Genomic DNA, 17,702 nt, shown 5'->3' with positions numbered 1-17,702 from the left:
CTTTCTAGGCTTCTTGAAGGCAAGAGTCATTATTTAATGGTGTTTAAATGGTCTTTAAAATATTGCTAGTGAAAAAAATACATGACTCAAGGATATCTGTGATAATTCCCCAAATTAACAATAAAAAGAACATATTACATTGTAATTTGACTTAAAACATTACTTCTGAACCCTTTAAAATGTATAAAAGATAAAGAATGTAAAAAAAATAAAGTGCACCTGCTCCCTTAGTATCTCTGTACCCAGGTCTGCCATTTTTTCAATGTGATCAACTTACTACGAAAGTCAGCGTTTAAAAATTAGTAATTATAATTCTTTTCACCTACCTAGTAGAGTGTAGCAAAAGTTTCAAGTACCTTAAATGTTTTCAATGGTTGATAGTATTAAAGTCTGGTTTTATGCTCCAATACTTAGTTTAGTTACATGACATAATATATCACGTGTAACACCCAAAATATCTTACACTTTTAGACATTCCATTTTTACTTCCTAATACGGTGCATTTGCACTACATTTTTGAACTATTTCAGACACGTTATCTTGTAATTCTGACTCAGTCAGAAAACAGCTAAGAGCACCACTTGTTTGCTTTAGATAAATGAGTTCCTGGTCATTCATCACCTCTCATGCTGAAAATGGCCACACTTCAGTGACATTGTGTTGTTGGCAAAAGTTGGCAAAATTATACCAGTAAGTATAATTGAACAATATCTTTAAAACATTATTTCTATAGTTTAAACTGTAAAATGTTATAGTTTCTAAGGCATATAATACGATGTATTTTAGAAACAGAAAAAGAATTTGTAATAAATACAGAAAAAAACATATATGCCTCTTAAAGACCACCCTGCTATTTTAACAATTTAAGTATTTTTTGGCTACTCTACCAAAACACAAAATTCCAAGAAAAATTTATCTTATTTTTTTTCCTTTTCTTGGCATTACTTACATGTGAAGTTGAGTGAGATTGTAAATAAATCTCTGTACTGATAGGTGCTGTATTAAATGCTGTGTAAAATATCAGGAATGGCTTGAATCATAATTGTGCTTTTACATTTTTCAATTCCTGGTATAGAATTATTAAGGTTAAATTTAGAATAGTGACATATTTACAGGTGTTTTCTGACTTGAGGATCTCTTTAAAGCAATTTACAAAAGCTTCCTATAAAATTTTTCATTTTTCCCCATAATTCTACTTAATCATGCTCTCTGAATAGCAATTTTAGCTAATGGAGAAGTAACATTATATTCACAGAACCATCAACTAACTATCAGAGTCTTACAACAAGGAAAGATCCTAAAAAATGGCCATGTTAATGAGCTCCACATTTTAGCTTTCATACATTTCTGTTGAGTAAAGCGAGCTAATTTTCTTCTGCAGGCCTCAGATAACTTAGTAAGATTTTAAAGCTGCTTGTCAAATGTAATTTGACCTAATAATTACCCCTAAAGATGTGATTAAGAAACACCTGACTCAGATATTGTGTACGTATGCAAACCACGAGTCATCACCCCTTCCTCTCCTTTGATTTCAGTGGCTAACAGCCAAGTCAGCAGGCTGAGAAGTAGCCTTCGGGAATAACCTGCCAGTTTAGAGTTTATTCAGATCATTGCACTTATGCCAAATGTGCCTAACGAGAAGAGAGTCCTTGATGTGTACAAGCATTAAATGTATGCATTGTTTTAAAAGACTTCATGGGGGGAGGAAAGAAAGGAATTCCTGTAATCTGTCTTTAATATAAATGCTAACAAATATTAAGACTGTAATTCAAACAGTAAGAATATTTGCAGTTACACTAAAGTAGATATATACGACCCTAATGATGCCAAAAAAGACTTTTTTTCCTCTAGAACTGGACACCTACTTTGCATATGAGAAGATTGTTTTTCAGTCTTTGAGGTTTACAAATTGATGAGAAGCATACTATTTTTATATTCATTCTTCACTATTTTCTGTTCTGAATTCACCGATCAATGTTTAAATAAAATGTAACCCTATGTCTCCTTAGAGAATATCTATGGAAAGTGTTATCTAGATCCATTTTTTTTGCTTCCTCAAAACATTCCCTTAAACATATATCAGTATGTTCAAGAATACAAAACTTGTTCAGTTAAAAAAACCTTTTCGAAATACACTTGACAAGTAGCATTATTAGAGATTATCTCTTAATATAATGAATATTTTCAGTGATATTCTGATTATAACTTTCAACTTTCATTTCTAGCTTAGTTCATTTTTTTAAACTCCTATTATGCGGAAGAAATTTCTGGACAGACTATTATTACATTCTGTCACCAAAGTCTGAAGGCAGCTTCCTGAACTTGCTGATGTTTTATTTATTTCTTACCTGAAAAAGATTTTAAAATATGCTTATATATATGCTTATGGATTTCAATTATTTGTGGATTGCTACAGAAACAAATATAAAAATAATTAAGGAAATATTTTTAAATTTCGAAAGTAACTTGAATTTATAAGATTAAGGATATGAAAATAGATGATTTTTTCCAAGTTAATTATTTTTGTTATCTTATTTAACACGTGGATTCACAGTGATTTTTCAAACTTTTATTAATCAGTAATTCATTTATGTTCTATATTTTGAATGAAACCATAGTAGTAAATATCACTAAAATTAAAAAAATTAAGTAAAAATGAGTTGGTTAGAAAAGATAACTTTATATCCTCGTCTAATACTCATTTATTCTCACAGCTATCATTAGGAAGGTTTACTCAACCAAAATATAATATATAATTATATGTAATATATAATTCTCATTCCACTTACAAATCTGTGCATAAAGTTTCCACTCACTGAAGAAGAATTTCACAACTTAGAAACACAGAAAGTGAGATTCTGGATATATATAATTAAAGAGTGGAGCTAAATGCTTGCATGATTAAAGGAAATGAAAAATTAGAAGTATTTATAATGGTTGAATTGTGAAATTATAATCAGGCTCAATCTGAAGTACTATGATTTCCATTCCAGTGGTCGTTTTAGTAATCTCTTGCCTGATGGAGTTACTATTCTTTCCCCATGCACATGTTCAAATTTTCTGCATACTTTACATTATGAGAAACTGCCTAATTCCATGTTCTGAGAAGTGTTTGGTACAATGTTGATGTGGAATAAGGTTTCTCTTTAAATAAGAAAAGTAATGTACAAATATTTTCCATAGATACATACTCTAAAATATACATATTTCTATATCTCTAAGAAATGAGATTATCCTTTTCCAAATAAATATAAAAAGGCAAATGTCAAACCTTTATCTTTGTTAGATATAAGGATTATATAATAAATGAAATTCAAAGAATTTTGTAGGGATAGACATTGAAGAAAGAAAATAATGAATTAGAAAAAGCTACAAACATAAGGTATGTTTTGGATCAGGTTCTAATCTATCAGCAGTGGTAACATTTCTATTCTCCAGAGAGATTTGGTTACATTTCTCTGAAGCTATTTGTTCTATTAAAATCATAGAACCTTACTATTGAAAGGGTCTTTACACATCAACTAGTCCAATGGTTCTTAACTAACTTGAGTTTTGAAATGCTTTGTGAATACGATGAGAGTTCAAGACCCCCTCACTGAAAAATTACACACGTGCCCAGACTCACAGTTCTGCACACAATTCTGTGTACATTTCCAGGAATTCCAGTTAATCCAGGCGACCCATAGACGCAATTTAAGAGCCTCTGATTATTCAAAGTTCACTTTGTAAATGGAGTCAACTAGAGATCCAGAGAGTAAGAAGACTCCTTAATTCCAATTCCACTGACCTTTCAATACCTCTCAAGTTGTCCAGCCATCTGCACTGATAATGTTCCAAACAGACTCTCACCTAATGCTCATTTTTTTCTATTTCTATGACTGAAAGGGAATGAAAATGTGTGGAAGCGACTTCCACTTTCATTAGAGACAATTCCAGCTGCACTACCTAATTTTGTCTTTATAGGTGAAAAAAGTATTCTGTCCTTTCTCTTTTGTGTAAGTGTGTGTGTGTGTGTGTGTGTGTATCCATTACCATTTCAAAGCTTAAACTAAGCTGTCCCACCTTTCTTGTAAGTGTTTGATTCTGCTTCTATCTTCCAAAGAATAATGTGGAGTAGGGCATTTGTTGTCCAGTGGCAGGTGCTTGGATGCCGTATTCTTTTTTTTTTTTTAAATATTATTTTACTCTTTTTTTAATGATATATTTTAATTATTTATTTATTTATTTATTTATTTATGGCTGTGTTGGATCTTCGTTTCTGTGCGAGGGCTTTCTCCAGTTGCGGCGAGCGGGGGCCACTCTTCATCGCAGTGCGCGGGCCTCTCACTATCGCGGCCTCTCTTGTTGCGGAGCACAGGCTCCAGACGCGCAGGCTCAGTAATTGTGGCTCACGGGCCTAGTTGCTCCGCGGCATGTGGGATCTTCCCAGACCAGGGCTCGAACCCGTGTCCCCTGCATTGGCAGGCAGACTCTCAACCACTGCGCCACCAGGGAAGCCCCTGGATGCCGTATTCTTATTTTTAACAGTCAATGTTCTTTACTCTAAGAGTAATAATTCCTTAAGGAATTATTTTTAACCTCTTAGAGTAAAGCTTTGTGACAACTAAAAAAATAGCAGTCCAATGTCAGCACTGCTCCCTTCTCTTTTGCTCTGAGTAATAGTCAAAAGGTAAGTTCTACTTCTGGTATCACTCATTTAAAAAGATGCTCTGTGAAATTTGGTAGGGAGCAAAGGACTTATAGGCTTCTTCTACTTCTTTCTGCTCCTTAAAGACATATATCTCTGACACCATCTCTTGAGGTAGTGGGATATTGTATATAGCTGGGATTTTCCTGAGCAACATGGGAAGCATGTTTGTCTTCTACAGCTTCCTTTGGAGGTTATAGAAATGAAATTGCAAGGTATAGTGAAATTTCTGTCTGTCTATTAGTTGGCAGATGAATTGTTAAACTTAACATGCAAACATACATTTTTTCTTAAAAGCATCACTGCAGATACATCCACTGCATTGTGATTTATCTTTGGTTCCTCCTATAACCAAATTCCTCCTATAATTGTGATCTTGGAGAAGTTAAACTTCTGAGACTTTGAAAGACAACAGTGTGAGTCCCTTCTTTCCTCTATGGTTATTGTGAAGATTAAAGGAGATAATATATGGGGAATCCTATTATAAACAAAATATCACGAGATAATATAGAAGCTGTTTATAAATCTTTATATGTGTCTTTCGAGTCTATCATCACCTAATAGCTGGAATCTTAAATGACCTTCCTACTTCTATTCATCCTTTCCAGTTTATGGTGGGCATTTTGTTAGAAGATGTGAATTCACCGGCACTGTTTTTGGGGACATTCTGTAACTTCCATCTGTACAATTTCCACATCCTCCAAATAGTGATTATAATACCTGCCTCTTTAGAGTCCTAAGAAGAATTGAGTGAAATTATGTATGTGAAAACCATTTGCAAATTACCATTGCTAAAGAGAAAATGAGGTGATAGTTCCACTGTCTAGAAAATCTTGCAGTGAAGTCATCAAAACTAACTCAATCTGCAGAATGAAATATTTGAATCTGTGCAGATATCTGCAACAATCTCTAGAACAGAAACATTCCAGGCCTCCCGATACAAAGCTGAACCAATCCATTTAGATTTTGCATTAAAAAGAGAGATAGCTGTATGACCATCACTTCACCACATACTTTATAAGTACATGTTAAAACAAATCAATGAAAGACTACAGACTGGACAAAACATGTCTTAAAGACTCAAAAATCTTCACAATGGATAATGAGGAGAAACGTGTATTTTCTTGGTAAGAAATGTTTTAGTTTATACTACAGAATCACAGATAGGTCATACTGAGATAAGAGAAAGCATTTCTGATAAACAGAAGCAAATCAGCAAGGCACATCCAACAGTGGGGCTGGGAGCAATTTCATAGAATCTGTTAGAGGCAAATGGAACTGGTGAGAGCATTAGAGAAAATCCTGCCCTTGGTCCAAACACCACTGATAGGAAACACATAAACAACAACAAAAAAATATGTATGGTGCAGCTGAGGGCTGCTTCTCCAAAACATTGCCTGCAGTCAATACACACTTTCCTTTAAATCCTTAAAACATTCAAGTTAAGTTTCATGATCAATATAACCAAAAACATTATGCCTTAGGGATGGTTCTTTAGAGTTCTATCAAATGTCAATTTGCCATGTAATTATTTTGTTATTTGAAAAGACAGTATCCTTGGGCTTAAATATTGATAGCCAAACTAGTCATCTTTTTAGTAAAGGTGTAGCTATAGGTGAGAAATCAAATACAGTAGTTGGGTGTGTATTTTCAGAAACAAAAAAGACATTGACCTGTATAAAAGTCAAAGATATAATAGAGAACTGAATTATAGATCTACTAGGCAGGGTATTTTTATGGTTGAAACCTTAGGTTTAAATATCGCTGGTACCATTTTCTTTCCTTTTATTTTAGGCTATTAATTGTGGTTGTGCAGATTGGTCCCCTGGTAGATTTTGTACCTATCTTAAATTGCATTTCTTTGGTGTAGTGAGTCCCTTTCTACCACCCTCAGTTTTACCCTGGAGTATTGAATCTGAGGATGATTAAGGATAGGGAACCAAAGGCAATGGGAGTCGTTCATCGGGCCACCTGCAGGGGATTTTATAACTTTTCTATTCTTATTGAGAATCGACTAACTGATCCCAGAACGGTTCTCTGTAGGCCCTTCAAGGAAACCTAGTTTCTTATCAGATATCTGTACTTGTTCTGTCTTCCAAAATAACTTCTGTTGGTGTCTTTTGTCTGGGTCTCTGTTTTGCAGTAGAGCATTGTGAGAAATTATCCATTCTTATTTTTCAAAAAAAATGATTTCAGTATAAGCATTGCTCTTTTAATAAAAAAACACCTCCTGGTCCTGACAGAGGACCAAGTACTGGTCGATTGAGGCTTGGAAGTGAAGGAATCAACTGAGGCTTTCTACATGGGAAACAATATGATTTTAAAATAGAAAAAAAAAAAAAAAAAAGAACCCCTGTACACTATTAATTTAGGAAATTTTCTGTTAATTAGTAACCTAGCTCTGTTTCTTCTGATAATTATTATAGAATGATTGTTTCATTCTATAACATGTAGATCTTGTATCAATACATTGTTGCTTTGTTACCATTAAGCAGGATATTATAAATTCTTACCTAATTAAGCCTGAGGTAGTCTTGCCATGGTGCTCCCATCATCAGATGTTCATTTTCCTTGGTGCTAGTGACCTAGGGTAAATAGAAAATCGTTGTATGGAAATAACCTGCCTAATATTTCAGGCCCTTAATAAGTGCTGAAATATTACAAACCATAACTTCACTAATAATACATATCATAGTCTAAAACATAGTTAAACTGTGTGTGTACAAGATATCCTCTAGGCCCCAAAGTATTCTCAGTTATTTGCATCATATAAAATTGTTCCCCTGCTGTGAGAAGTTTGGCAGATAGAATTATTTCTAGTTTTTAGAATGTATTTTGCTTAAATATTCAAGAAAATCTATTTTATATTTTTTTCCAAGATTTGAGTCACCTTTCCAATACAGAAAAGGATACAATCAAGCTTGCATGAAAATAGAAAGTTGGGTCACTAGATCTGGAGGGGAAAAAAAATTGTGAAGTAATTGAAGGATATAAAAAGGACCTAGAGAAGAACCTCCTTTTCACCTTGTCCCAAAACACCGGGTAAAAGTAGACACTCTCAATTAAATTAAAGGGTAGCAAATTTAGAATTTCTTTTTCTATCATATAATCAACCTGTGGGATTTACAGCCTCAGGAGGTTAAGTTAAACTTCTGTCTAGAGTTTAAAAACAATTTCATGGCTGCAAAAGTTTAGGTGATGGTGTTGGAATAATCAAATCTCACGCTTTCAGGCATAAAGTGATAAATGGACAAGGGAAACCTTTTCCCATAGTAAAACATAACTGGGGACATGTTTCAAACCTTAGACATTTATCAATGTGAGGAAAAGAGCAATCCAGGTGATAGTAGATTCTATCATCCTTGCTCTATGTCGGGTCATAAAATTTGTTACTGAGTTTTTTGTATCCTAGGAGATAAACAAGCCAAAAAGGAAAATCCCGTAAGTATACTTTCTCTGAGTCCATAATTGATCACTTTGAGAATAATGAAAAATACATTCCTTTGATTTTTTTATTTGTTTACTGTCAATAGGTTTTTCTGTCAATGTGTGTATGTGTTTTCCCATTAGGTTGTGTGTATATATTTTTATATACTTATATATTTTTATGTATTTATATATGTACGTATATATATATAGAGAGAGAGAGAGAGAGAAAGAAAGAAAGAGAGAGAGAAAGAGAAAGAGAGGATTGTTTACCACTATTATGTAACTTTTGTTTTAGAGGAAGTAAATTTTCCCGAATTTGTCTCATCTAGACATCCACTAATCTATGACAAATGGATGGCATGTGCCTGCCATTTATTTTAGCGGATGACACAGTGACATATTCCTATCTTAAAAAAAAAACCAAAAACTTGTTTTCTCAAGTAACACACATGCACTGACTGTGTAGAAGGGACTATTTTTTTTTTCTCCAAAAATATGTCATTGACATTTTTTTGTAATTTCCCTAGTGAGGCTTAATTACTTTATATTCAAGTTGTTAACTACCTGATAAATCCAACAAGTACAGTGAAAGTATAATGTAAAAAGAGCTGGCCTAGTTCAAAGGCAGGCTAGGCTCTATGTACCTTTATATGTATATGTTTCCCTATTCAGTTGTTAACTATTAAGTACCCGCCCTTGTCTTAAAGGGATTTCTTTTAAACTAAGGCAAAGTTATCAAAGATCTAACATGTTGAAAGTGTAGGCTGCTGTTATTTTACCCTCACTAAGGAAATGTATATGTTTTGAGATGATTCTTACCTAAATAAACGATTTTCTAGGAAAGGTCTTTCAGGCCATGGATTATCCTAATGGAATATATTTGGGAGTATCCCTGTAATCCCAAATTCTTCATGTACTTCTATTTAGGCAAACCTAGGCTTGTTTCCTCACCCAGAGAGAAGAAAAATGGAATCAGGATCTTGGATTTATGTCCCCAGCTGCCAATTCCCCTACAAAGTGATGTCACTGCCCACATAGGCAGACCAGGGACACCAGTTAGCTTTCCTGTTCCCATATTTAAACTGTATTATCATCTCTGAGGGTATTTTTGTTTCTAGTTCTTACAACTGACCACTGGAAAAACTCAGGCTTAATCATAAGCTATTTTTGTGAAATGTATTTCTAGCACAATTTGAATTAGTGTTTAGAAAACACTACATAATAATAATTATCATATATTGAGTGCCTGGTGTTTACCAGTTTATGTACATTATTTCTAGTCTTTTTAATAAGTTTGCAATGTAAATATTGTTCCACTCAATTTGCAAGGACTCAAAGAGGCTGACCGATCGTTGCAGAGTCTCAAAGCTAACCATTACTAGAAACAGTAGGAAGAACAGTGTTGTGGTAATAGCACGGGGTCTGATACCAGACCATGTGGGTTCACATCAGTTTGGTCACCTTAACTTTATGACCATTGCAAAGTTATGTAACTGGTAGATAGTAAACACATAATATAAATATCGGCTGTCTCCCTTGCTTTAGTTCTCAGAAAAGTTATCCTTGTTTCTAGTAGTCCCTTCTGCTTCTAAAATAGAATAGACTAGCTAGACACTAGCTAAAACACTTGGCCAGTATTTTAATGCAGGGTGTATTTGTTGGCTGGGGCTGCCATAAAAATATACTTGCAGGGCTTAAACAACAGACATTTTTTTCTCACAGTTCAGGAGGCTGGAAGTCCAAGACCAAGGGGTAGAAAAGTTTGGTTTTCCACAATTCCTCTTCCTCTGGCTTGCAGATATCCTCCTTCTGGCTGTGTCCTTTCATGGCCCTTTCTGTTTGCATACACACCCCTGGTCTCTCTCTGTCTTATCTTATAAGGACACCAGCCCTGTTGACTCATCTAACTTTAATTACCTCTTTAAAGGCCCCGTCTCCAAATACAGTCATATTGGGGGTTAGGGCTTCAACATAGGAATTTGAGGGTAATACAATTCAGTCCATAACACAAAGGGAGAGAATAGTATTTCATTTGTCATTGACACAGTCTGGGAGACACTGGAGTGCTCCATTACAGGGCACAGAAGTTGCATTAGTTATGCAGCCTAAAAGGGGGCAAAAGTGGAGTCACTATTACCTTATACTGTGGGTCTGAGTTTGATTTAATCTGCTCTCTAAGTGGATTTCCTTTATATAAGCAGCATGTGTCTGCAGAAGCAATCTGCCTAAAGCTGTTTGTTCTGCCTGGATAGGCAAATCATACACTCAGAAAAACGTCAGGGAAACCTGGGCAGACATATATTTATCATAGGAAGTGAATTTACAAATATTATCTACTATATGCAAGACACATGTTATGGAAATCTTTTGATAATGGATGAGGGGCTTTGCCTCAAGATATATGCAAGTGCTTGGTATGCATACAGATATCTTTAAAAATATATCATGTGCAGTTTGCTTATTGCTTATTATGTCAGGGACTGTGATACATTATCTGCTTAATTCTTACTAAAAGCTGAGGAAGAGAATATTATTTCCCCCATTTCACATATGGGGAAGTTAAGCCCCTGAGAAGCTAAGAAACTTCTTGAAGACCAAAGAGCTAGCAAGTAGAGTAGGTATGTCCCTTACATTTCTCAGCCCATGCTCTAAACCATACTGACTGACAAACCAAAATATGGAAAGATTACTTGACACGTGTCTCCATTAGCTTTTGTAGTAATGTCTTGTGATTTTGTATCTACATGGGCCTGTCCCTTCTGGCAAGAAGGGAATGTGATCGATTCTTCTTTACATCGACAGTGTTTAACACTGTGCGTATGCCATGGTAAGGCCAAGGTGAACACTGGACTAGGAGGGAGGGAAGGAAGGAAGGGAGGAAGGAAGGGAGGAAGGTTACACATCGCTGAGTATGGTTCTCATTCTTGCTACTCTGCCTTGGATGTGCCACAAAACCACCACAACCATTATACACAAATGCATACAAATTCATATAAATTATAACATGAAGCTTAATCAATTAATAGCTCTGATTTCTTCAGTTCAGGAAAGGCCCCAAGAAGAAGATAAAAATTGCAGCTGAGGTTTCAAACAGAAATAGATTTCGATAAGATTAGTTAGAGAAGAACAGTTTAGCTGAAATACAGGGGTGTTATAAGGAGATAAGTGAGGCTGAAACAGGTTTGGAGAAAAATAATGGGAGGAGATTTTAAGTCAGTGTCGAACAAAAATTTCAATAAAAGGGTAGGTATTTATGTAGGCAAAGAACTTCAGTAAAACTGAGTTAAGATAATCCCAGAAGAAATGTACTATCGTATGTTTTTTATCATTTAAGTGTATGGTATGTTCCCTCTTGGTTTCTGAAGTATAACAACTGGGGAAATTTTGATAGAAAACAGGTTATTATTAGGCAAGACACTTGTCCTTTCTCACGTGGTTAGCACTGGAAGCCAGAAGCAGAATTTTCGAGTCCCTGGTTATTTTAGGGATAATCTCTTTTTAGAGAAAACTGAGTTATAGAGAAATTAACCAGGGCTATTTCAAGTTTACAGAGCAGCAACAGAACTGGATTCCAGAACTCCTGGCTCTCTCTTCAGTGCTCTTTCAACACCAGTCCAATTTTCTGGGCAAGTTATCAGTGGATAAGTCAGGAAACTAGAACCATGGTCTGATATAAATTGTTTGTCCTTAAAGTTATAGAAAAATGCTCTTTTATCTAGATAGTTCTGCACATACATTTACTAATATCTTTGGCATGTGGAAAATTGGTTTCATAATCTCCAGAGAAAAATTGTTAATTTCTGCCTGGAGCATTCTCTCTACTGATTCCTATCAGAACATTTGCAACTCTAAAATTAATTTTACCCTATTTACTGTGTTGGTTGTAATGAATCATATTCAGAATCACCAAAAACTTATACAAAAGACTGCACAGGAGAAAAGAAAATGCATTTGGTTTTCCCAAGCTGCTTCTCTGTTGATTATTACCAGGTAACATTTTTTTTCTCATTTATATGAAAATCGAGATAGAAATGAAAGTAATGTATTAGCTGTTTTGGAAAAAAAATATTAAGTCAATTATACTCTAGCAAGATTTATAAGAACTAAAGTGAGTTTAAATTTGAATTGTCAAAGGAAATTTTACATGCATTAAGCACTCAGTAAAATCCATCATATGTATTTAATTATGTACTGGGTTTTGAACTGCTATATCTGAAGTGGAATTTTTATTTTAAAAAAAGATTTTTTTAGAGAACTTTTTCTAGGCATTGCTTGAAATTATACCTGTAAGTATAATTCAGGTATTCATGCATTTTAGTGAGAAGATTTGGGGGAGATTGTGTGCATATGTGTGTGTGACATAACCAGATACGGGTTTTTTTGTCTCTTTGTAGTAAGCATACTTTGGGAAAAAGCAATTAACAATTGTCAAGTCTGTCAAAGTGCAAGTGCCTTAAACTTTGTATATATTCAGGTGTCCTGGAAAACCTACTACTCTTTGTTGTCCTTTAGATGCCTAACAATGTGTGTTGAAAGTCCTGCATAGTGGGGTGTTATTTCTAAGTATGAAAAAGTCTTATCATGGCAGAGTAAGCATTGACCTTTAAATCTCCCCTTCAGCTGAAATGTTAAAAAATTGAGCATATTACATAAATGCATTGAACATACTTTTTATAAATGCAAGGCATCGCAAACCATATTGAACAATTCAAAGATCTATGACATGGTCCCTGTGTGTGTGTGTTGCATCTGTACAGTCTCACAGTAAAATATGGATGAACCAAGCATAATTCTATATTACAAATGAAAGGACATGGTAGGAATACTTGGCAATAACAAACTCATCTCTTTATGCATGAAAAACTTCACATGGCTCTGACCCTAATGACTTAAATATTATCTCTGTGGAGCATTTTTCAAACCCTATTAATGTTTTCATATCTGCCAATAACAGAGAATTATTTAAAATGAAATAAGATATTGAGAATTCCGGCAGTAGGCATCATTCTTAGAGTTGTTACTTTAAATGAAAACGGGTAGGTAAGGCAGCCCAAAAATGTAGCCCCTTTTGAGACAATAATTTTATCCTTTGTTTTACTCTCCTCTTCCCCAAACAAAATCCACAACCCGAAGTAATAATGTCACCTGGTATCAGTCTACAAGTCAAGTGAAAAATGTAGAAGTGAAATGCTTCATTTTGCTAGCCTCTCTGGGGCTATTGAGATTGACAGAAAGAGGCAGCATTCCTGGGAACACCAGTGTTCATAATGTTGAAGATCTCTTCTGAAAGTGGAACAATGAAAAAAGCATTTAAAAACAAAAGAAAAGTGGAAAAGATTTATGAAAGGTATTCTAGGATGACAGTCAAGGATCATGCAAGGGGATCTGTGTATGTGTATCTGATACATAACTTGAACACATGATTTTCATTTCCCTTACCTTTTATGGATTTTATATATTAGAAGTGATAATAACTATCTACTTTTTGGAGATATAATTTAGAGTCATCAATAAGATCCAGATTATTCACATTCAATAATACATACTTTTTTTAAAATTAATTAATTAATTCTTATTTATTTTTTTTATTTTATGGCTGTGCTGGGTCTTCGTTTCTGTGCGAGGGCTTTCTCTAGTTGCGGCAAGCGGGGGCCACTCTTCATCGCGGTGCGCGGGCCTCTCACTATCGCGGCCTCTCTTGTTGCAGAGCACAGGCTCCAGACGCGCAGACTCAGCAATTGTGGCTCACGGGCCTAGTTGCTCCGTGGCATGTGGGATCTTCCCAGACCAGGGCTCGAACCCGTGTCCCCTGCATTGGCAGGCAGATTCCCAACCACTGCGCCACCAGGGAAGCCCCAATACATACTTTTTTCCATGATATATTTCATAGAACTATATAATAAAATATGATTTAGTTAGTATAATGTATAATCACTAAAAGGTTGTTAATGTTTGGGAGTAAGTTCTTTTAAGTTGATGTTTACATTAGTATTCTCATGTGGCAGACAGAAAAAAATAATGTGCATAATACTATCTTCATGGTTGAATATTTAGTATTAGCTATAATAAAGTTCTCCTTACAAAGCATATGGCTAATTGCCAGACCAGAGTCTTTTGTCATTTGATAATTATATTTTTGGGGAGATATCAAATTATTTTATGCACCTATTTTCTTATATTTCCTTGCAATTTTTCCATAATTAGGAAGTTTAGATGATGTTGAAGGATATTTTATTTATTTATTTAATTTGGAAATAACTTTGTATAGTCCTTTCTACTCCATATCAAACAAGTACCAGTAACATTTTACTACTCATTCACTTTTTTTTTTTAATTGGAGTATAGTTGCTTTACAGTATTGTGTTAGTTTGTTTATACTGTACAGCAAAGTGAATCAGCTCTATGTATACATATATCCCCTCTTTTTTGGATTTCCTTCTCATCTAGGTCACCACCAGAGCATCAAGTAGAGTTCCCTGTGCTATACAGTAGGTTCTCATTAGTTATCTATTTTATACATAGTATCAGCAGTGTTTATATGTCAGTCCCAATCTCCCAATTCATCCCACCCCCCTCCTTTCCCCCTTGGTATCCATACATTTGTTCTCTACGTCTGTGTCTCTACTTAAGCTTTGTAGAAGCAGAAGTAAATAAGATTGTCTATACCAATTTTTTCAGATTCCACATATATGCGTTAACCTACGATATTTGTTTTTCTCTTTCTGACTTACTTTACTCTGTAACTACTCATTCACTTTTTTAAAAAAATGTTTGATTTAGTCTTCTTTGACATTTTTTTTTTCTTTTTTCCTTTAACATCTTTATAGGAGTATAATTGCTTTATTCTACTTTACTCCCTATGCTTCAAATTACTATCTTTAAAATGTTTCTCCAGTCTCCCTGCTCCTCTCCAGCTTTGCTGCCCATGCTAGTTTAACTGGGTTACTAGAGTATTTTCCTATCTGTTCCAGTCTACTCTCTCTGAAGTAAGAATGCTCCTCTCAAAATATATCTCATCATACCACATACCTATTTATAAACATTAGTGATTTACCGTTTTGACCAAAGGATTTGAGATAAGATTGGCATAGCGCTAAAGAACCTTAGCTACCTTCTTTTCTAACCTTATCCCCTCACATAATCTGGACTATCCATTCTGGATCAGTTTAGGACCCCCAAATACGTAATACCCTGTCATGCCTCCATGCATTGAGTCGTGCTGTTCCCGTCACTGGAGTGCTCTCCTTACCCCTACACCATTCCTAGGTGGACAAAAGCCAATCATTTCAAAATCCAGATTACATGTCAATGCCTCAGGCAGAATTCCTCCCCCCCAGATATGGGCTTGTATAGCACAAGACTTTGTGTATTTACAGTTTTTCAATATTTGTATTATCTTGTATACTGTGAGCTCTTACAGTGCAAACACCAAATTCTGTTTATTTTTCTACCATCATAGCACTCAGAATGGTAACTATGATGTCCAATTTACTCAGTTTCTACGAAATGAATTATGTGTGAGGTTTTGAGTAAATGCATTCTTCTCTAATTGTACTAAGTCATATTTCCCACCCAAAAACATTTATAGCAGGTAGAAAAAAATCTACTTGTCTCATACACATCCCTTCTGCCCTTGACCTCTGTGATTTAAATTGGGAAGAAATTAGTTTGTTCTTATAGGTAAATGATATGATACTTAATTGAATCAATATTAATTGCTTCTTGCCAGAATGTTATCATTTGCTGTAACAGTGGCCTTGTCCAAGAAAATGTTAGTTTTCGTGTGTAAAAATACATGACCATGCACTCTGTCTTCCCAAACTATTTTGGGCAACTACTTGTAACGATTTAATTTGCAGGACTGCGTGCCTAATAAGCTTTCTGTTTAAAATCCTAGCACTGAGCTTTGTGAGAGCGGCATGGTCTACATATAAACTCTTTGCAAACAGCATCTGAATTATGAGCAGAGACACACATTAGGAGCTGCCAGAATTGTGTTTGTTGTGGCTGCCTGGTTAGCTGCTGCTTGAACAGCTGAAGTATGAGCATATTGATCGATTAGTGCCAGCTGAAACAAGGGGTACGCCAACCTAAAGGGAAGTCAGAGTTGTGTGCAAAGCTAGGTTGGTAAAATTTGGCTGGGATAGATGGTGAGAGAGTGGGACTAACTATTTAATATGAAGGCACGAGTGTACCTTAAGAAATGCACGACAATTTGTATATGATATTTCGAAGATAGCATTTCATTTGCAATGAAGTAGAAAAGAGGTTCATTTTGACCCAAAGAATGGTACCTGCCTTCATGTGTAATGCAGGATGGGGAATGAAGTTGCTTGTGGAGAAATTCCAGTCTAAAGCCTAGCTTTGAACTAAACTATTCGCTCTGAATAATTGTCATAATTATTAGAAGATAAATAGAAGATGTTTTAAATATAAAACTATTAACCCAGTTTCATAATAATTACTTTATGAGCTTTGCAACAATGAAATTTTATCTTAAATCTGGTCCATATGAATGACTATAAGAATAGTATTATTTTTAAAATAATGCATGTAGATGATTCACAAAATCAAGGTTGTCTGTGTTAAATTCTGCCTGGATATAAGTCAGGGAAACATCAAGAGAACATTCTAGAAACCACTCAAATATGTATGAGAGCAGTTGAGTACAGAGTGAGAAACTACCTGACTGGAATATTCCTACTGGGACTATATTCTCTGGTAACACCTGTTCTAGAAACTTACTCTGGTCACTCTGGGGAACAGCAGCTTTACTACAGTAAAGAAGTAGAATTCACTAGTCTAGAATTTTTTTGATAACACTGCCTGTAGGGGTGTGCGTGTGTGTTTGTGTGTGTGCTCATTAAACTTGTGGCTGTCATGAGTATTAATAGAGAATTATAGAGCTTATTCTATGTATTTAAGCATAAGCATGGGATGCATATGTTTAAAACTTTAAATGATATGTGGCAGGAATATTATGTTAATGTTATGTTCTTTAAGACAGATACTCGTTAAAACAAAAACTTAGCAGGGTATGTGTAAGGCAATCATCTATGTTCCAGTCCAGTTTTGATTCCTTTTCTTCCTGAGGTTCTCCCATTTCTTTTCTTTTTCCACCTTCCCTGACCTTGTGTCTGTGTTGGGAAGTGGCTTCCTTGAGTTGAACCCTTAATGTTATTTGCAGAAATGTTCAAACTTTATACTGGCGTTTGTGAAAAAAACCTCTGAATATACAGAATCTTTATATGTGCTTCTATGAAGGATTGGCTTTCCTTCTTTTGGTCTCTGCAGTGCGCTGGCCACCAGATACATGTCACGCATAGAATAAAGCTTCTCTTGCTATGTGCATGGCTTTCTCCGTGTCTGAGGAAGTGAGGCTTCCCTGTGTCCTCTGGTGATTAAAAGGAGGTTTTATACTCTGCTCCTTTAGATGGACGAGCCACTTCCTGATTGTGTTCTGTGCTAAAAGTGGATCTCCCTTTGGGCTGAAGCATAAATGCCATGATACTTCCCATTTAACATTGTTAACCATACTTCCTGGCCCCAGAAAGCCAGCATTTGACTATTTATTTCACATCAGTTA

The 17,702-nt window shown here is 35.1% G+C and overlaps 1 protein-coding gene across 6 annotated transcripts in view; it reads left to right on the top strand.

Annotated features, from left to right (window-relative positions):
• Nucleotides 1-17,702, top strand: part of PCDH7 (protocadherin 7) — a 407,243-nt gene that overhangs the window by 352,728 nt on the left and 36,813 nt on the right. The window contains exon 4 of one of the 6 annotated variants that reach the window (XM_082389248.1): nucleotides 9-4,514. The exons of the other annotated variants lie outside the window; for them this stretch is intronic. The gene's annotated coding sequence lies outside the window, so the exon portion shown is untranslated. Of the gene's footprint in view, nucleotides 1-8; nucleotides 4,515-17,702 lie in introns of those variants that run through there. 6 annotated transcript variants of the gene reach the window in all.

The sequence above is a fragment of the Balaenoptera borealis genome (assembly GCF_965194805.1).
Source record: "Balaenoptera borealis genome assembly, chromosome: 4".
Classification (NCBI taxonomy): Eukaryota; Metazoa; Chordata; class Mammalia; order Artiodactyla; family Balaenopteridae; genus Balaenoptera; species Balaenoptera borealis.
The sequence above is the reverse complement of the archived record's forward strand: the minus strand, read 5'-3'. Positions and strand labels throughout refer to the sequence as shown.